The following is a 22,764-nucleotide window of genomic DNA, read 5'->3' on the forward strand; positions in this document are numbered from 1 at the left end:
TGTATCGAAGGTCTACAATCGGAGTCAATCTGCTCCTATGTGTCGATACCACAGAACATCTAGAAATTAGGCAATTCTGCCAATGACTCTCCTATCTCAATGCTTAAATATAAATCAATAGACAAAGCATAAACATATAACCTAGTATGTGATTTTGGGAAACTCAAATCAAGTCTAATTCGAGTTATATCTTCCCGAATCAACATGAATTATACCTTTCGTTGTCGTACAATCTTTGTCGTAGTCGAAGTCTCGATCTCGAAATTACCAATAAAAATCTGAAATGGCATAATTAATGTGCATTCTATCAATCTTCCAATCAATGCAACACATATACGAATCAATAATAATTCTCGATACAATTCGACGGCATAACAGCGTAATCTTGCGATACCGATAACTTAAACAACAATCAACTAATACAAAGACCATATCATCAATTCATAACCATCACAATCTATATATCAAGATCTCAAAATCTGCATAATCTCATACCCATATATGCTGGAAATCTAAACAATCTCATATCATATCCGTTCTTCGATTCGTTTGCGATTCTACGATCATCATAATCATGGGAACACAAAATAGAAATCAAATCTGACTTCTCCCAACATATATATTTCGAACCATGATGAAAATGAATCATACTCACATCCTTTCGAAGCTTATGATGCAAGGAACACAAATCTGAACTCGGAATTAAAATCGAATGAATGGATCTTGCACAAGCTAATTTCTAAGCTAGAAGAAACTTAGAAGATTCTTTCATGGAGATCTCTGTCTTTACTGCTGAAGAATGAAGGAAAGGAAAACACATCTAACATATATGCATGGCCTAGGACACATGGTTTATTTTTCATCAACCACGTCGCACCGCGGGTGCTGTAACTTTTCACCGCGGGTGCGCTCGGCTTTCGGCCTCCCTTCCAATTTTCCAAAATCGACGACCGCGGGTGCGGTCCTGCTTTCACCGCGGGTGCACTCTCATTTATATGTCCAAATCCTACCTTCTGGCCATCAACCGCGGGTGCAGTCCATTTCATAGCGCAGGTGCGGTGTTGCTTCGGCAACACATTCTGAAATTCAAAATAAATGGCCGCGGGGGCGGTCCTGTTTGAGGCGCGGGTGAGGTTCCTCTCATCAATGCAACACTTCATATATATATCACAATTTAAAAGTATCAAACGAGAATCGCAGGTATTACATTTCTCCCCCTCTTTGATATGAGTTCGTCCTCGAACTCGCAGGCAATCAATCAAAGTATACACAAGAAATAATATAATCAAACTAAGTAATTTCTCACATCATATAAATAACTCGAGATATCTCTGTCTCATTTCTGATTCTGTCTCCCAATTCGCTTCTTCCGTGCCATGACGACTCCACTGGACTTTCACTAGCGGAATAGTCTTCGTTCTGAGCTATTTTTCTTTTCGATCCAGAATTTGTAATGGTTGCTCAAAATAACTCAAAGTATCATCAAGCTCGGCTTCGTCAGGCTGAATGACATGAGAAGCATCAGGCATGTATCTACGCAGCATCGATACATGAAAGAAGTAATGTATCCCAGATAAAGACGGAGGAAGAGCAAGTCGATATGCTCGATCGCCAATCTTCTCAAGAATCTCGTACGGACCAATGTATCTCGGAGACAATTTCCCGCGTTTGCCAAATCTGACAACGCCTCTGAAAGTAGAAATCTTCAAAAATACTATGTCTCCCTGTTCAAATACCAATGGTCTACGCCTGATGTTCGCATACTTAGCCTGTCTATCTTGCGCTGTCTTCATTCTCTTCTTAATGTTCTTTACTTTTTCGGTCATTTCACGTATCATATCAGGCCCAAGTTCTGGTACCTCTGAGATGTCATCCCAGTACAGTGGAGATCTACACTTCTTGCCGTATAAAGCCTCAAACGGAGCCATCTCAATTCTCGTCTGATAGCTGTTGTTATACGAGAATTCACAAAGTGATAGTGAATCTTGCCAACTAATACCAAAATCTAGCACCACAGCTCTCAGCATATCCTCTAAGGTCTGGATAGTCCGCTCTGACTGTCCGTCTGTCTGGGGATGATAAGCAGTACTTAGGTGTAATGTCGTACCTAGAGCCTGCTGCAGACTGTGCCAGAAATATGAAGTGAATCGGGGATCACGATCTGATACGATCGACTTCGGCACACCATGCAATCTGACTACCTCTCTGACATATATATCTGCCATCTGATCATGTCGGTACGTCATTCTATACGGAATAAAACAGGCTGATTTGGTCAATCTGTCAATAATGACCCAAATCGCATCACAGACCTGGGATGATCGTGGTAACTTCGTAACAAAATCCATGGAAATGTGGTCCCATTTCCATTCAGGAATAGATAGACTCTAAAGTAAACCTCCGGGCTTCTTTCTCTCTGCCTTCACCTGTTGTCAATTTAAGCACTTAGACAAAAACTCGGCAATATCTGACTTCATCTGTTTCCACTAGAATTGTGTCTTCAGATCGTTGTACATCTTCCTGCCACCAGGATGAATACTGAACTGGCTACAGTGTGTTTCTGACAATATCTTTTGTTTCAAATCTGAAACATCTGGCACTACAATACGGTTATTCACGTACAAAACATGTTCATGTACCTGATATTCTGACAAATGCCCTGATCTGACTATCTGAATCGACCTCTTAACATTCTGATCTGTTCTTTGTTCTTCTTTAATTCTCATAATCAAATCTGGCTCAACTTGAATCGTAGCAAGTCTCAATGGTCTACTATCTGTGTCAAATGTTAAACCAGACAAACAGCAATCCTCAACTAAATTTGAAACACATATCGTCGATAAGGATAGGGAACATACCTTTCGACTCAAGACATTCGCTGCTGCATTTGACTTCCCTGGATAGTACTTGATCTCGCAATCAAAATCCTTTAATAAGTCAAGCCATCTACGCTGTCTCATGTTCAACTCTGACTGAGAAAATAAATACTTCAGGCTTTTGTGATCAGAGTAGATCTCAAATTTCTCGCCATAGAGATAGTGACGCCAGATCTTTAGTGCAAATACAATAGCCGCCAATTCAAGATCATGAATTGGGTATCGAATCTTGTGTGGCTTCAGCTGTCTCGAGGCATATGCGATCACATGTCCTCGCTGCATAAGAACACAACCTAATCCCCTGTGAGATGCATCACAATATACAACGAAATCACCAGTACCTGAAGGTATCGTCAATACTGGAGCACTTGTCAGTCGTTTCTTCAACTCCACAAAGCTAGACTCACAAGCTTCAGACCACACGAATGGCGCATTCATCTGTGTCAACTGGGTAATCAGCTTTGCTATACTGGAGAAATCTTGAACAAATCGTCGGTAATAACATGCTAGACCCATAAAACTGCGTATCTCTGGCACAGAAGTCGGTCTCGGACAACTGATCACATCTTCAACTTTACTCGGATCCACAGAAATACCGTCTCCAGATATAATATGACCCAAAAAGACAACATGTCTCAGCCAGAACTCACAATTCGACAATTTAGCACATAGTCTCTCATTTCTCAGCGTGTGCAACACAATTCTTAAATGCTCGGCATGATCAGTCTCATTTCTCGAGTACACCAAAATATCATCAATAAAAACAACAACAAACTCATCCAAATACCTCTGAAAAACACGGTTCATCAATCCCATAAACACCGCTGGCGCATTCGTTAAACCAAAAGGCATGATAATAAATTCGTAATGTCCATACCTGGTTCAGAATGCTGTCTTCGGTATATCAACATCTCGGACTCTCAGCTGGTGATATCCGGATCTCAAATCAATCTTAGAATAGACAGAGGATCCCTGCAACTGATCAAATAAGTCGTCGATCCGAGGCAATGGATATTTGTTCTTTATCGTTGCCTTATTCAGTTGCCGGTAATCTATACACAATCGCATCGAACCATCTTCCTTTCGTACAAATAGCACTGGTGCACCCCAAGGAGATACACTCGGTCTGATATATCCTTTAGCTAGAAGATCTTTTAGCTATGTTTTCAATTCTTTCAGTTCAATAGGTGCCATCCTATACGGAGCTCAATATATAGGAGCATATAGGAGCTGTACCTGGTATGAGATCAATACTGAAATCTACCTCTCGAGCTGGAGGTAACCTTGGAATCTCGTCTGGGAATACATCGGCAAACTCACGTACCACTGGCAGATCTGCCAATGACGGGCTCGATTTCAGTAGATCTACTGAATATATAAGGAACCCCTCTGCTCCTTTCTGCAACAATCTGGTCATCGTCATAACAGATACTAAGGGAATCCGAGATCTGGAACCCTTACCGTAGAATTTCCACTCGTCAGCCATCTCTGGTCTGAACCTGACAATTTTCTGGAAACAATCTACAGTAGCTCTGTACTTGGTTAACATATCAATCCCAACAATACAGTCAAAATCAGCTAAACCAAGAACGATGCAATCTAAGTCAATCTCATGACCCTCAAACTGCAGTATACAATTTCTAACCGTAGTCACAGATACAAGACCACTTCCCAACGGAGACGAAATAGACACTACAGCAGATAATGACTCGACAGGTAAAGCATGCATCAATGCAAAGTGCTCAGATATAAAAGTATGAGATGCACCTGTGTCTATCAACACATAAGCAGGATAACCGCAAAGAGAACAGTTACCTGCAATCACATCATCTGGTGCATCTTGGGCCTGTTCCTCTATCAATGCAAACACTCGAGCCTGCTGTCTGGAAGGTTGGCTCACACTCTGGCTACCTCTGGCTCTGGGCTGTGTCTGTGTAGGAGTGGGCTGAAAAGAGTGAACAGATGAAGCTTGCCTCTCAGGCTGAGCTACTGAACTAGATGCTCCTACACTCTGAGTCTGCTGTACACCTCTCTGGGGACAAACCCTGGCGAAGTGTCCCTGCTGTCTGTAGATGTTGCAGCGAACCATCACACCCTGACACTGCTCGGTGGCATGTCGGCCTCCACAAGAACTGCAATAAACACCTGTATACTCTGTACTCTGGCCAGGACCTCTCTGTCGTGACCCACTGGAGCTCGACGAACTGCTCCTTGATCTCTTGAACTGTTTACCCTTCGCTTTCAACTGGTCTTTTCTTCCACTGCTACTACCACCACCTTCAAATCTGGAAGGGGGTTGAACTGCAGGTTGTGGCGGTCTCGGGGTTGGAGCGACATAGGAAATGCTTCGTTGCCTAAGCAATCCAGCTTTTGCCCCCTTGGAACGGTTCAAGGCCTCTAAAAAGCTGTTCGGTCGACCGGTATTCACCAAGGTAAAGATTTCCGGATTTAGGCCATTGATAAACTGATCTGCCACGGCCTCGTCACTCTCGGCAACGTAAGGAGCAAATCGGAGCAATGTCGAAAACTTTGCCACATATTCCTCAATGTTCAGCTGTCCATGTCTTAAATTGGCAAATTCAGCACCATTATCTTTTCGGTAAGACACAGGAAAGAATCGCTGATAAAACTCAGTCTTGAACACCTTCCAAGTGATCTGCGTGCCACGATGCTCTAATGCTCTTTTCGTAGTCAGCCACCAGTTCTTTGCCACTTCTTGCAGTTGGTGCCCAACTAATTTCACTCGTCGGTCATCGGTGTATTCAAGTGAATCAAATAGCATCTCTATGTCATCGAGCCAGCTTTCACATTCCACTGAATTTTCTGTGCCCTTCAGTGTCGGAGGTCGGAATGACTGAAACCTTTTAAGCAAAGTCTCCATCGGTGTAGCAGTCACGTCCATCGGGTCATTGGATGTACTGCCCTGTTCTGGTGCCCGACCTGCTGCGGATTGCGGTACTCGTCGAGGAGGCATATCTGATTATCAAACGGATTAGTACACAATCTATACAATCTGTCTCAGCCCTCCTCTGATCATATACCTCTGATCCAGAATCGGTTCTGATTCAGTCTTTACGAGTACATGCTGTAAATCAACTTAAATAACAAACAACATGTAATAGGGAAAGCAATAAATCATGCTAGCACAACAAAAGCAATGAAGAAAATTCAATCTACCCCACCCATTCTGTCCTATCTAAGTCTAAAGGATCTATCGCTCTGATAGCACCTGTTGTGGGGACCCGGGCTCTAACTCAATTCTTTTTGGGATTAATTGGATCTTCATTAGAAAATGTGGGTCAAACTTTTTTTGCTTTTTAACATTAATTCAAATATATACAAACATACACAATATATTATACAACATGTTTCCATTGCACTTTATTCAAAAGATCATACACTTGTTCAACTACAAAGATGTCACTAGTGTTTAGAAAATAAATACAAGTCTAGTAAGAAACAACTAGTAGTCTTCTACGCCCGAAATCAATACGCTATCTTGATCTCTCATCTTTGTCGTGACCCTGATCCTGCCCCACCTGTTGTTATGCACACATACAGACACAACAACAGCCGAAAACTCCGGTGAGAACAAATCCCAGTAAAAGACATGGTAAACATGCATATACACAACATAATCATAAAGCATACTATCATGAATAAAAATCAATAACAACATGTCCCATAGTCTATGAAACATGATCAATATAAGCATTCAATCTAAATCAACTCATATCTTGACTCAACTCTTGTCTAACTCTAGGGATTCCGGTGTGAATAAGACGTCACAGTCTGCCACCTACCCTCCCAATCGGGGTGACGGTACATCTTATTCCTAGACTTCGGTCCTGTCTGTATCGAATGTCTACAATCAGAGTCAATCTGCTCCTATGCGTCGATACCACCGAACATCTAGAAATTAGGCAATTCTGCCAATGACTCTCCTATCTCAATGCTTAAATATAAATCAATAGACAAAGCATAAACATATAACCTAGTATGTGATTTTGGGAAACTCAAATCAAGTCTAATTCGAGTTATATCTTCCCGAATCAACATGAATTATACCTTTCGTTGTCGTACAATCTTTGTCGTAGTCGAAGTCTCGATCTCGAAATTACCAATACAAATCTGAAATGGCATAATTAATGTGCATTCTATCAATCTTCCACTCAATGCAACACATATACGAATCAAATACAATTCTCGATAACAGCGTAATCTTGCGATACCGATAACTTAAACAACAATCAACTAATACAAGGACCATATCATCAATTCATAACCATCACAATCTATATATCAAGATCTCAAAATCTGCATAATCTCATACCCATATATGCTGGAAATCTAAACAATCTCATATCATATCCGTTCTTCGATTCGTTTGCAATTCTACGATCATCATAATCATGGGAACACAAAATAGAAATCAAATCTGACTTCTCCCAACATATATATTTCGAACCATGCTTAAAATGAACCATACTTACCTCCTTTTGAAGCTTATGATGCAAGGAACACAAATCTGAACTCGGAATTAAAATCGAATGAATGGATCTTCCACAAGCTAATTTCTAAACTAGAAGAAACTTGGAAGATTCTTTCATGGAGATCTCGGCCTTTGCTACTGGAGAATGAAGGAAAGGAAGACACATCTAACATATATATGCATGGCCTAGGACACATGGTTTATTTTTCATCAACCACGTCGCACCGCGGGTGCGGTAACTTTTCACCGCGGGTGCGCTCGGCTTTCGGCCTCCCTTCCAATTTTCCAAAATCGACGACCGCTGGTGCGGTCGTGCTTTTACCGCGGGTGCAGTCTCATTTATATGTCAAAATCCTACCTACTGGCCATCAACCGCGGGTGCAGTCCATTTCATAGCGCAGGTGCGGTGTTGCTTCGGCAGCACATTCTGAAATTCAAAATAAATGGCCGCGGGGGTGGTCTTGTTTGAGGCGCGGGTGCGGTTCCTCTCATCAATGCAACACTTCATATATATATAACAATTTAAAAGTATCAAACAAGAATCGCGGGTATTACAATACACCATCAATTAATTATCACAATAATTAATTGATCCAATATTATATATCTTGATCCAATCACTAACTGCCACGATTATAAACTAAAGTAACAAAGTATACAAACACCTTTGTTTACTTTCTAATAAACTTATTTATAACCGAATTTCTTGTAAATCACAATTTACTATAAATAATTAAAGTCCGACTTCAATTATTTATTTCATGAGAAAATATTTGCAACTTTTGTAATTTTAAACTTAAGGGTCCAAAAACACATTTTTCACCAAAAAATATTTTAGCCCATTTAAAATTCACAAATATGTTAGCCATCCAATAGCCCAACAACTCAAGGCCCATGACACTTTGATATTTCAAAACACTTTTTGAAAACCCTAGTCGTCATCGCCGTCGTCGGAGCTCCGTCGCCAGATTCCGGCCAACATTCAAATTTTTTTTTATTTAAAAGATAGGGGCTGTTCGGGCAGCCCCTCGGGCTGCCCTTGCAGCCCGATACGGACAGCCCGAGCTGCCCGAAATGGGCAGCAACTTGCTGCCCCAAAACACCCCAAAATCGGCCTTGAATTCGTTGCAACAAATCATCTCATGCGGTTAGAAATCGACCTCAATATAATATCTTTTATAAGCTACAGAAAATAGTATCCATAGCTCTTTATACCACTTGAAAGGGGATCGGTTTTAAGTGTTCTAAAGCGCAACGGAAGTTCAAAATTTATTTTCTAGCAAGAAAACCGAACACCTCATGTACTAGGATGTGTAGCAAATACAAAAAAACAACTATGACATTCATAGGGTGTTGAGAAATCGTTACCTATCAATCTCTTGAGATTGATGATGGCTCCAACTTAGTTGATATACAACTAAGCTCTTTAAGGCAAGACAAATCTACAAGCTTCCTTACTTCAAAATCAAGCCCACCACCAAACTTAAAAGATCCACCTTACACTTGCACTAGAAAATGTATGGCATTTTTCTTTGAGAAGAGTTTTATTTCCTCAACCATTGAAGAAGAAAAGAGAGAAAAATTGAAGTAGAATTCCAAGCAAAATTTCGGCCATATGCTTGTGTCATGAATGGGAGGATGAGTAGTCTTGGTTATGGGAAAAGCTAAAACCACTTTTAGCATGCCATGCAATTTTTAATGAAAAAGTAATCACCAAATCTTCACCTCCCTAGCATGCTTTTGACTAGGGCTTGTAACTATTACAAGGCCCATAGACTTTTATTTAAAAGTCTCAAACACATTTGAGCCCATTTAAAGTTTACTTGATTTCACACAAGCCCACTAGTTTAATAATTATTTCTAATTGGGCTCTACAAGGCCCAATGTTATTTGATTAATTCAACACTTGAATTAATTTAATTATTTGGACTCTACTAGGCCCACTAGTGTTAAATTAATTCAACACTTGAATTAATTTAATTTATTCCATAATAATGTTTATGAAAATCACAATTTCCAAATACATTATTTATTTGGCCAACTTTTAATTTAGGAACACATTCATAAATTAAAATTTACATTTCCCTCATAGAAGTCATACTTCTATTTTTCCTTCAAGCTTATAAACTCCTTTATAAGCCGTTCAACTCATTAAACTATTTTACTTCTCAACGGGATCTAGAAAGCTAGGACTTGTGTGGCCCTCAATGGTTCATTGATACAACTAGCCGTGGGTTCACATCTCAATGTGATTCGGACTAAACATGTCCTTATATGAGCATACCCACAATTGTTCCATTCTTACTTATCAACTCCTTGATAACAAGAATGTCAGAACTCAAGTCTGATAGTACCCAACCAATCATGTTAAAAGCCTAGCAGCATCGCTTACATGATTCCTTAGGTATCAAATGATAGTGCCTGCAAGAACCATTCAATTATGGTTAGCGTACAGTACTTTAAAGGCCCGTATTTCGTATTCATAATTTTGCGGAATTATAAAAATTTTTCTAAATAAATAATTATCTTGTCTTGTTTAATTAAAATAAACATGTAAATAATTTTTAACTTTAAAATAACAGCGGAAGCGAATAATGTTTCAACCAACAATTTAAAAATAAACTAACATAAACATCGATTTAAAATAATCCAACGTATTAAAACTGAATTTGAATAATAAAAAGTGCATAGACTAAATCATGAGGTCCTCGGGTTTACTACTGCTGTCTCAAGATCGCTCACTGGTCCACGCCCTCCGTCTCGGCCTCAACAATACCTACAACAATCAAGTCTAGTGAGTCTAAAGACTCAACATGTATATATCATGAATAACAAGAAAATATATCATAAAATCGCATGCAACTTAAAAATAAAGAATCGCATGCAACTTAAAAATAAAGTATCGTAAGGCGTACGGGGAAAATCGTATCATGAATAATTATAACTACGTGCATATCTGAAAATCATACGTAAAAGCTTTGCTCAATAGAGCTCTGTCATAACATATCATAATTTTCTGGTAGAGATAATGTTTCTAAGCAAGTGGCACATAACATAGCGTAAGCGCCTGATCAGACTAAACCACAGTATATTGGGCGGTAGAGATCAATCACAGCTCTTGGACTGGATGTCCGTACCCATACATAATCATAAACCGGTCGTAGGTCACCAGGCGGAGAGGTCCTCGGTTGCGCCTACCGACTTCCAAACCCATAAGCATAAAGTGGCCACAAGACATATAGCATATATCTCAAAAATAAACATTTTGAATTTTTATGCACGTAATATAATTATAACCTTATTTTTACCGGATGAGTTGGATCGTTCCCAGGCTTGCTGCAACTTACCGGATGAGTTGGATCGTTCCCAGGCTTGCTGCGACTTACTACTAATATGTGACACATGCAATAAATCTTAATTTGACAAAATTTTAGCAATAGAACCAAAAACGAGACTATTCGGACCAACATTTTGATTTTTGACCATGGCTTCGTACCAACCCGAACCAACATTAAACCGACGTTTAACCATGATTAAAAGTACCCCAAACATACTGAAAAATTTGCACAATAACTGTAACACATGAAAAAGGCGAAAGGAATCCAAAAACATAAGACGCTCTTTCGAGAGTCATTTTGGCACCTTTCGCCGTAAATTCTCGTACGACCTCTAAACTCGAACAAATCACAAACGGACAAAAACATGACTTTCCTAACTCATTGAGGTACTGTCTAGTCCAAGGCCATGGGCTAAAAGCCAACCAAGAGCTCAAACAAGTACCAAAACCGAAGTTCAAAGCTGTTGGAAAAGTGCAGCAGCAGTAGTTTATTTGCTTGTGGTGAAAATTCCAAAATAAATGACTATGGGCTTGAACCACTGCCCAAGGACTCTTACCAACATCCTAAGGCATGTCTTGGACCATGGCTAAGGGCTAGAAGCCAACCACAATCCAAGGAAACACCTAGGACAATTACAGCATAGCAACCAAGAACACCACTTGCTGCATAGTGTGTTGTATTGAACCATTTTACTGTCTTGTCTCGTTCCAAGGGCCATTTTATCGCCCATGGCTCGATCTAGACATGGTGGAGTGTTGTAGGAACCATGGCTATGGTCCCCAGGACAGCCAAGATTCGAACATCCCTCAAGCAACTCAAGGACAGCAAATTGTGACTCATTTCTGCAGCTTATGTAAAGTTGCTGTCATTGCTTCGTTCTTTGAGGGTATGGACTGAAACCAATGGACCAATAACACCCTAACACACTCTAAATTATGCCTAGAAGCAGCCTTGAGTGCCTGGAATCGAGCAACCTCCTGTAAGCAACAAAGATCAGCAAACCGTGAAGTGGAAAAACAAGGGAGCCGAAAATTCTGTACAACTTATTGCTTGGAGTGTTGCTGTCCATTTCGGTTTATGTCTTGAATCATGCATATATGATGGTTTTAAAATATCTATAGGACTTGATTGAAGAGAAAAGAAACAACATAAACATGCCTGTAAATCGTTTTGAAGAAGAACAAACCAATACGACAATACGGCGCGGCGGAACCGAGTTGGATTTCCTTTCTTGTTCTTGTGCTGTTCTTACACGATCAAGCTGCTGATATTCTGATGCATTTTCGAAGGTGAGGGTGTAGGTTTGTTAGGCAATGAAGAAGGGTGTTATAGGAGGTGTTAAGGGGGTAATAATATGCATTTAGTTAGGAGTTACAAGTGCAAGAGTTGAATGGGTTTGAATTGTTTTTCTCACTTCCTTTGCTGTAACTTTTCTTATTATTTTATTTCCCAATTTCAGTAGTCTTTCTTCTGATATTTTCGTGAATATGGAATGAAGAAATGCTATGTAATGGAGGTGATGGTTACAAGGGTGTTAATGATACCATAATATGCATTAAGGTGGGAGGTTACAAGTGCAAGCTTTGAATATTATTTGAATGATTTCTTCCTAGTTGCCGTTGCATGTTCATCAAATTCTTGCAACACAATCAAGCTCATTTCATAGTCTAATAGGTTGAGGGAAATTATATGAATTATAGTATTTGAATTTACCAATAACTTATTGAATTAAAGGTGAGTAATGGTATTTATTTTAAACGCTATTGAGATGACTAGAATGAATTTACTACTCTTTTGAATTATCTTAACCAATTTTATTACTCATTTGGATAGTATATTATTATTTAAACCTTATAATTTAAATTTTTAAGATTCTAAATACTCATTATGCATATTAGTGAATTAACACCTTAATCTAGATTAAACTCTTGCATGACTTTGCATGGATTCAACTTTAAGTATTTAAATACTATGTTAAATTTCTTGAATATATTATACCCAGATTAGTTCATCCTCAATTGCTTACGTATTTTAATTTAAGCTATAATTAAATATTAACCTAAAGAATTATTTACTAACTTAGCTCCACTTCATTTTATAAATCCTTAAACATCCTATTTCTTTAAATTAACTTATACATTGACTTAAATTAAATTTAGGAATATTTTTCTTATTATTAATCTTATTTCTAATTTCCAAACTCCGGTCCGCCCTCGCGTATTTAACTGAAAAGATAAAACTAAACTTTTGCATTTAAAATAAATAGCTATGACTTGTCAAATATCAAAATGAATTAGACCCTTCATATATATATATATATAAATCATTTTTAAATTTAAATAGTATTAATTATGCAGGGCTTATACAAAGTCTGATTTTCGGGTCGTTACAATCTTCCCACCTTAAATTGAATTTCGTCCCCGAAATTCGCTAATCTTCGATAATCCAAAAGTTTAGATTCTTAATTCTATTATCCCAACAATCCACGCTACCGCTGCGCTACTCTGATAAAAATTAAGTCATAGGTCGTCCTTACGTTTTTTTCAATCCTAATTAGATTGCCTACCAAAAATCTCATTTGCGAATCGCAACATAAAACGACTTATAGTAACTTAGCTTTACTTTACTATGAGCTCGAATTCTGACTTTCTCATCGTTCCCAATATTAGAATTGGTCGTTCAAACTTATCATGTCTTACCTTTCTTATACTATACCCGTAATGTTCAACGACCTATTACATTAGCATTTCCGCAGTTCAACTTAAAGACTCTTAGCACCAAAGGTTACTGATCAACTTCTATCCTCGGTGATACACTTAAAAGTTAAATCTTATCTCAGCTCCATAACAAAATTAGTCTAAGATCCTTGAATCGAATATTTATCTTACAGCCCAGACTTATATAACTTAACTATTTACGAGTATACCCCAAATATAAAATTGTTGTAAATTTTAAACCTCAAATAACGTTAATCCATAAAACCCAATTATACAACATCGACCTTCTACCAATATTTTAAAGCCCTTCAAGTCTCAATTATATGCTTAAACCATTTTCTTTCCAATTATAATATAGTTGAGGCCTAAGACTCTGGAATTTCCTCATTGAAACAAATGTCGCATTCTTAAGTATCATAAATGCTTAATTAAGTCTAGTTTATAAAACTTAATAAGTTATCTCATGTTAGCGATAAACTTACTCTAATAATTCAACTTCGCTCATATCACCCATAGAGTTCTAAAATTCCCATATCAATATTTCGGATTTCTTACTCAATTAAAATCTTAATGTTAGTTCATTGGTAATCTATGTTGAACGCCTCTAATTCTCTTTTTGTTTTTATTTCACCCAAAACTTATGTATGAACACCTATCTTATAAATCTTGAAATTCAAGCTTATGCAACCCAAATAATATTAGATAGTATAACTCCAGCCCACATATCCGCTTAGTCCCAAATTTCTTAATGACTTTCAAAATTCCTCAAGATAAGGTGTCTAATTCAATTCTTACATGCGTCTATCGAGTAACATAACCATCCATCATACTCAATTTTCTAAAAAAATCAAATTCCCCCCAAAGGTATAATTCTAATTGTTAAGATCCCGGTTAAAACTTACGACACATCAAACTTAAATTCCAAAAAAAATTCGCTAACTCAATGTTTACTCTTATAACTTAGCTAACCGATAAATTTTTACTTTAACTTGTCGTCACTTTAAATTTATAATTTGCCCCGAGGTTATATCACCAACGCTTAAATTTTCAAGCCCAAGATTTATTCATCCTACAGTGTCCTTGATTGTCATTTCTTAAAACATTATAATCCAGCTATTTCGAGGTTCTAATCATCTTTCCAAGCTTAAATTACCGAAAATTCTTATCATTTAAACCTTTCAATTCTCATATCAAGAATTTATTTTTTAAAATCCCAAAAATTCCACAATTACCCATGAGTTCTCAGTATTCTCAATTTCATTTTATGGATTTCCCGTATCATAAGGTTCAATAGCCTTAAGTTTATTAAACCCAAAAATAATTCTCATAACACGTCTTACATTTCTATAAATACTAAAAATCCCAAGTGTTCCTCAAAAGTTCGCATTTAATCCTTAAAATTTTGAAAATTGCAACCTGGCCCTTACAGTTCTCCCAATTTACATTTTGGCCCTACAACTCTTCGAAATTTGCATCATTGTCCCATAAAATTTTCAATCTTTACCTCATTAAACTTTTAGATTCTCGTACTCGAAATTTAATCCCAAAAATTTGGTAAATTCGAAAATAGTCCCTTAGATTTTTTTTTTGAACTTAGGTCCTCAAATTATTAGTTATTACAATTAGGTCCCTAAAATTCTCAATTCATGCAATTCAATCCTTAAATCTAACTAGGTAGAGCATGTATCCTAAATAAATTCTCATAATTAATCTTATATTTCCATAGATACTTAAAATCCTCAAATTGTACATTTATAATCTTAAAGATTGTCGTAGTCTTCGAATCGCTATTGCTTATATGAAATCCTCAAAAATTTACTCGACTAGCAACCAAGAACCATTAATAATTTCTTAGAAATTCTACAAGTCCCAAAAGCATTCATAATTTTCAAGATTAACTTATAACCCATAAGGAGGACATCAACACTACTGACCTAAAAATTAATATAGTCAAATCATTTTCAACCTCTCCTAAAACCTAATATTCGAATTCTTAGACATATCCAATTCAAAACGAAACCAACATGCATAATTCCATAATTTATTTTTTAAATTTAAATAAACACTGAACAATTAAAATCTGAACGTAAAAACATTTCATGAAAACATGCTGTTAAAACAATTCATTCTTTAAATAAAATGCGTAAATGTAAAACTTACAGACCGAAGACGTGACTTCATGAGCTTCTCGAGAGCAGTAGTAGTACAACCCTTTACAAGATCATAGGCTCTGATACCAACTGTAAAGGCCCGTATTTCGTATTCATAATTTTGCGGAATTAGAAAAATTTTTCTAAATAAATAATTATCTTGTCTTGTTTAATTAAAATAAACATGTAAATAATTTTTAACTTTAAAATAACAGCGGAAGCGAATAATGTTTCAACCAACAATTTAAAAATAAACTAACGCAAACATCGATTTAAAATAATCCAACGTATTAAAACTGAATTTGAATAATAAAAAGTGCATAGACTAAATCATGAGGTCCTCGGGTTTACTACTGCTATCTCAAGATCGCTCACTGGTCCACGCCCTCCGTCTCGGCCTCAACAATACCTACAACAATCAAGTCTAGTGAGTCTAAAGACTCAACATGTATATATCGTGAATAACAAGAAAATATATCATAAAATCGCATGCAACTTAAAAATAAAGTATCGTAAGGCGTACGGGGAAAATCGTATCATGAATAATTATAACTACGTGCATATCTAAAAATCATACGTAAAAGCTTTGCTCAATAGAGCTCTGTCATAACATATCATAATTTTCTGGTAGAGATAATGTTTCTAAGCAAGTGGCACATAACATAGAGTAAGCGCGTGATCAGACTAAACCACAGTATACTGGGCGGTAGAGATCAATCACAGCTCTTGGACTGGATGTCCGTACCCATACATAATCATAAACCGGTCGTAAGTCACCGGGCGAAGAGGTCCTCGGTTGCGCCTACCGACTTCCAAACCCATAAGCATAAAGTGGCCACAAGACATATAACATATATCTAAAAAATAAACATTTTGAATTTTTATGCACGTAATATAATTATAACCTTATTTTTACCGGATGAGTTGGATCGTTTCCAGGCTTGCTGCGACTTACTACAAATATGTGACACATGCAATAAATCTTAATTTGACAAAATTTTAGCAATAGAACAAAAAACGAGACTATTCGGACCAACAACTTTATTTTTGACCATGGCTTCGTACCAACCCGAACCAACATTAAACCGACGTTTAACCATGATTAAAAATACCCCAAACATACTGAAAAATTTGCACAATAACTGTAACACACGAAAAAGGCGAAAGGAATCCAAAAACATAAGACGCTCTTTCGAGAGTCATTTTGGCACCTTTCGCCGTAAATTCTCATACGACCTCTAAACTCGACCAAATCACGAACGGACAAAAACATGACTTTCCTAACTCATTGAGGCACTGTCTAGTCCAAGGACATGGGCTAAAAGCCAACCAAGAGCTCAAACAAGTACCAAAACCGAAGTTCAAAGCTGTTGGAAAAGTGCAGCAGCAGTAGTTTATTTGCTTGTGGTGAAAATTCCAAAATAAATGACTATGGGCTTGAACCACTGCCCAAGGACTCTTACCAACATCCTAAGGCATGTCTTGGACCATGGCTAAGGGCTAGAATCCAACCACAATCCAAGGAAACACCTAGGACAATTACAGCATAGCAACCAAGAACACCACTTGCTGCATAGTGTGTTGTATTGAACAATTTTACTATCTTGTCTCGTTCCAAGGGCCATTTTATTGCCCATGGCTCGATCTAGACATGGTGGAGTGTTGTAGGAACCATGGCTATGGTCCCCAGGACAGCCAAGATTCGAACATCCCATAAGCAACTCAAGGACAGCAAATTGTGACTCATTTCTGCAGCTTATGTAAATTGCTGTCATTGCTTCGTTCTTTGAGGGTATGGACTGAAACCAATGGACCAATAACACCCTAACACACTCTAAATTATGCCTTGAAGCAGCCTTGAGTGCCTGGAATCGAGCAACCTCCTGTAAGCAACAAAGATCAGCAAACCGTGAAGTGGAAAAACAAGGGAGCCGAAAATTCTGTACAACTTATTGCTTGGAGTGTTGCTGTCCATTTCGGTTTATGTCTTGAATCATGCATATATGATGGTTTTAAAATATCTATAGGACTTGATTGAAGAGAAAAGAAACAACATATACATGCCTGTAAATCGTTTTGAAGAAGAACAAACCAATACGACAATACGGCGCGGCGGAACCGAGTTGGATTTCCTTTCTTGTTCTTGTGCTGTTCTTACACGATCAAGCTGCTGATATTCTGATGCATTTTTTAAGGTGAGGGTGTAGGTTTGTTAGGCAATGAAGAAGGGTGTTATAGGAGGTGTTAAGGGGGTAATAATATGCATTTAGTTAGGAGTTACAAGTGCAAGAGTTGAATGGGTTTGAATTGTTTTTCTCACTTCCTTTGCTGTAACTTTTCTTATTATTTTATTTTCCAATTTCAGTAGTCTTTCTTCTGATATTTTCGTGAATATGGAATGAAGAAATGCTATGTAATGGAGGTGATGGTTACAAGGGTGTTAATGATACCATAATATGCATTAAGGTGGGAGGTTACAAGTGCAAGCTTTGAATATTATTTGAATGATTTCTTCCTAGTTGCCGTTGCATGCCCATCAAATTCTTGCAACACAATCAAGCTCATTTCATAGTCTAATAGGTTGAGGGAAATTATATGAATTATAGTATTTGAATTTACCAATAACTTATTGAATTAAAGGTGAGTAATGGTATTTATTTTAAAGGCTATTGAGATGACTAGAATGAATTTACTACTCTTTTGAATTATCTTAACCAATTTTATTACTCATTTGGATAGTATATTATTATTTAAACCTTATAATTTAAATTTTTAAGATTCTAAATACTCATTATGCATATTAGTGAATTAACACCTTAATCTAGATTAAACTCTTGCATGACTTTGCATGGATTCAACTTTAAGTATTTAAATACTATGTTTAATTTCTTGAATATATTATACCTAGATTAGTTCATCCTCAATTGCTTACACATTTTAATTTAAGCTATAATTAAATATTAACCTAAAGAATTATTTACTAACTTAGCTCCACTTCATTTTATAAATCCTTAAACATCCTATTTCTTTAAATTAACTTGTACCTTGACTTAAATTAAATTTAGGAATATTTTTCTTATTATTAATCTTATTTCTAATTTTCAAACTCCGGTCCGCCCTCGCGTATTTAACTGAAAAGATAAAACTAAACTTTTGCATTTAAAATAAATAGTTATGACTTGTCAAATATCAAAATGAATTAGACCCTTCATATATATATATAAATCATTTTTAAATTTAAATAGTATTAATTATGCAGGGCTTATACAAAGTCTGATTTTCGGGTCGTTACAATCTTCCCACCTTAAATTGAATTTCGTCCCCGAAATTCGCTAATCTTCGATAATCCAAAAGTTTAGATTCTTAATTCTATTATCCCAACAATCCACGCTACCGCTGCGCTACTCTGATAAAAATTAAGTCATAGGTCGTCCTTACGTTTTTTTCAATCCTAATTAGATTGCCTACCAAAAATCTCATTTGCGAATCGCAACTTAAAACGACTTATAGTAACTTAGCTTTACTTTAATATGAGCTCGAATTCTGACTTTCTCATCGTTCCCAATATTAGAATTGGTGGTTCAAACTTATCATGTCTTACCTTTCTTATACTATACCCGTAATGTTCAACGACCTATTACATTAGCATTTCCGCAGTTCAACTTAAAGACTCTTAGCACCAAAGGTTACTGATCAACTTCTATCCTCGGTGATACACTTAAAAGTTAAATCTTATCTCAGCTCCATAACAAAATTAGTCTAAGATCCTTGAATCGAATATTTATCTTACAGCCCAGACTTATATAACTTAACTATTTACGAGTATACCCCAAATATAAAATTGTTGCAAATTTTAAACCTCAAATAACGTTAATCCATAAAACCCAATTATACAACAATGACCTTCTACCAATATTTTAAAGCCCTTCAAGTCTCAATTATATGCTTAAACCATTTTCTTTCCAATTATAATATAGTTGAGGCCTAAGACTCTGGAATTTCCTCATTGAAACAAATGTCGCATTCTTAAGTATCATAAATGCTTAATTAAGTCTAGTTTATAAAACTTAATAAGTTATCTCATGTTAGCGATAAACTTACTCTAATAATTCAACTTCGCTCATATCACCCATAGAGTTCTAAAATTCCCATATCAATATTTCGGATTTCTTACTCAATTAAAATCTTAATGTTAGTTCATTGGTAATCTATGTTGAACTCCTCTAATTCTCTTTTTGTTTTTATTTCACCCAAAACTTATGTATGAACACCTATCTTATAAATCTTGAAATTCAAGCTTATGCAACCCAAATAATATTAGATAGTATATTTCCAGCCCACATATCCGCTTAGTCCCAAATTTCTTAATGACTTTCAAAATTCCTCAAGATAAGGTGTCTAATTCAATTCTTACATGCGTCTATCGAGTAACCTAACCATCCATCATACTCAATTTTCTAGAAATATCAAATTCCCCCCAAAGTTATAATTCTAACTGTTAAGATCCCGGTTAAAACTTACGACACATCAAATTTAAATTCCCAAAAAAATTCGCTAACTCAATGTTTACTCTTATAACTTAGCTAACCGATAAATTTTTACTTTAACTTGTCGTCACTTTAAATTCATAATTTGCCCCGAGGTTATATAACCAACGCTTAAATTTTCAAGCCCAAGATTTATTCATCCTACAGTGTCCTTGATTGTCATTCCTTATAACATTATAATCCAGCTATTTCGAGGTTCTAATCATCTTTCCAAGCTTAAATTACCGAAAATTCTTATCATTTAAACCTTTCAATTCTCATATCAAGAATTTTTTTTTTAAAATCCCAAAAATTCCACAATTACACATGAGTTCTCAGTATTCTCAATTTCATTTTAAAGATTTCCCGTATCATAAGGTTCAATAGCCTTAAGTTTATTAAACCCAAAATTAATTCCCATAACACGTCTTACATTTCTATAAATACTCAAAATCCCAAGTGTTCCTCAAAAGTTCGCATTTAATCCTTAAAATTTTTAAAATTGCAACCTGGCCCTTATAGTTCTCCCAATTTACATTTTGGCCCTACAACTCTTCGAAATTTGCATCATTGTCTCATAAAATTTTCAATCTTTACCTCATTAAACTTTTAGATTCTCGAACTCGAAATTTAATCCCCAAAATTTGGTAAATTCGAAAATAGTCCCTTAGATTTTTTTTTTGAACTTATGTCCTCAAATTATTAGTTATTACAATTAGGTCCCTAAAATTCTCAATTCATGCAATTCCATCCTTAAATCTAACTAGGTAGAGCATGTATCCTAAATAAATTCTCATAATTAATCTTACATTTCCATAGATACTTAAAATCCCCAAATTGTACATTTATAATCTTAAAGATTGTCGTAGTCTTCGAATCGCTATTGCTTACATGAAATCCTCAAAAATTTACTCGACTAGCAACCAAGAACCATTAATAATTTCTTAGAAATTCTACAAGCCCCAAAAGCATTCATAATTTTCAAGATTAACTTATAACCCATAAGGAGGACATCAACACTACTGACCTAAAAATTAATATAGTCAAATCATTTTCAACCTCTCCTAAAACCTAATATTCGAATTCTTAGACATATCCAATTCCAAACGAAACCAACATGCATAATTCCATAATTTATTTTTTAAATTTAAATAAACACTGAACAATTAAAATCTGAACGTAAAAACATTTCATGAAAACATGCTGTTAAAATAATTCATTCTTTAAATAAAATGCGTAAATGTAAAACTTACAGACCGAAGACGTGACTTCATGAGCTTCTCGAGAGCAGTAGTAGTACAACCCTTTACAAGATCATAGGCTCTGATACCAACTGTAAAGGCCCGTATTTCGTATTCATAATTTTGCGGAATTAGAAAAATTTTTCTAAATAAATAATTATCTTGTCTTGTTTAATTAAAATAAACATGTAAATAATTTTTAACTTTAAAATAACAGCGGAAGCGAATAATGTTTCAACCAACAATTTAAAAATAAACTAACGTAAACATCGATTTAAAATAATCCAACGTATTAAAACTTAATTTGAATAATAAGAAGTGCATAGACTAAATCATGAGGTCCTCGGGTTTACTACTGCTATCTCAAGATCGCTCACTGGTCCACGCCCTCCGTCTCGGCCTCAACAATACCTACAACAATCAAGTCTAGTGAGTCTAAAGACTCAACATGTATATATCGTGAATAACAAGAAAATATATCATAAAATCGCATGCAACTTAAAAATAAAGTATCGTAAGGCGTACGGGGAAAATCGTATCATGAATAATTATAACTACGTGCATATCTGAAAATCATACGTAAAAGCTTTGCTCAATAGAGCTCTGTCATAACATATCATAATTTTCTGGTAGAGATAATGTTTCTAAGCAAGTGGCACATAACATACCGTAAGCGTCTGATCAGACTAAACCACAGTATACTGGGCGGTAGAGATCAATCACAGCTCTTGGACTGGATGTCCGTACCCATACATAATCATAAACCGGTCGTTAGTGTCCGGGCGAAGAGGTCCTCGGTTGCGCCTACCGACTTCCAAACCCATAAGCATAAAGTGGCCACAAGACATATAGCATATATCTCAAAAATAAACATTTTGAATTTTTATGCACGTAATATAATTATAACCATATTTTTACCGGATGAGTTGGATCGTTCCCAGGCTTGCTGCGACTTACCAGATGAGTTGGATCGTTCCCAGGCTTGCTGCGACTTACTACTAATATGTGACACATGCAATAAATCTTAATTTGACAAAATTTTAGCAATAGAACCAAAAACGAGACTATTCGGACCAACAACTTGATTTTTGACCATGGCTTCGTAACAACCCGAACCAACATTAAACCGACGTTTAACCATGATTAAAAATACCCCAAACATACTGAAAAATTTGCACAATAACTGTAACACACGAAAAAGGCGAAAGGAATCCAAAAACATAAGACGCTCTTTCGAGAGTCATTTTGGCACCTTTCGCCGTAAATTCTCGTACGACCTCTAACCTCGACCAAATCACAAACGGCCAAAAACATGACTTTCATAACTCATTGAGGTACTTTCTAGTCCAAGGCCATGGGCTAAAAGCCAACCAAGAGCTCAAAAAAGTACCAAAACCGAAGTTCAAAGCTGTTGGAAAAGTGCA

The sequence above is a fragment of the Primulina tabacum genome, chromosome 7 (genome assembly GCF_025594145.1).
Source record: "Primulina tabacum isolate GXHZ01 chromosome 7, ASM2559414v2, whole genome shotgun sequence".
Classification (NCBI taxonomy): Eukaryota; Viridiplantae; Streptophyta; class Magnoliopsida; order Lamiales; family Gesneriaceae; genus Primulina; species Primulina tabacum.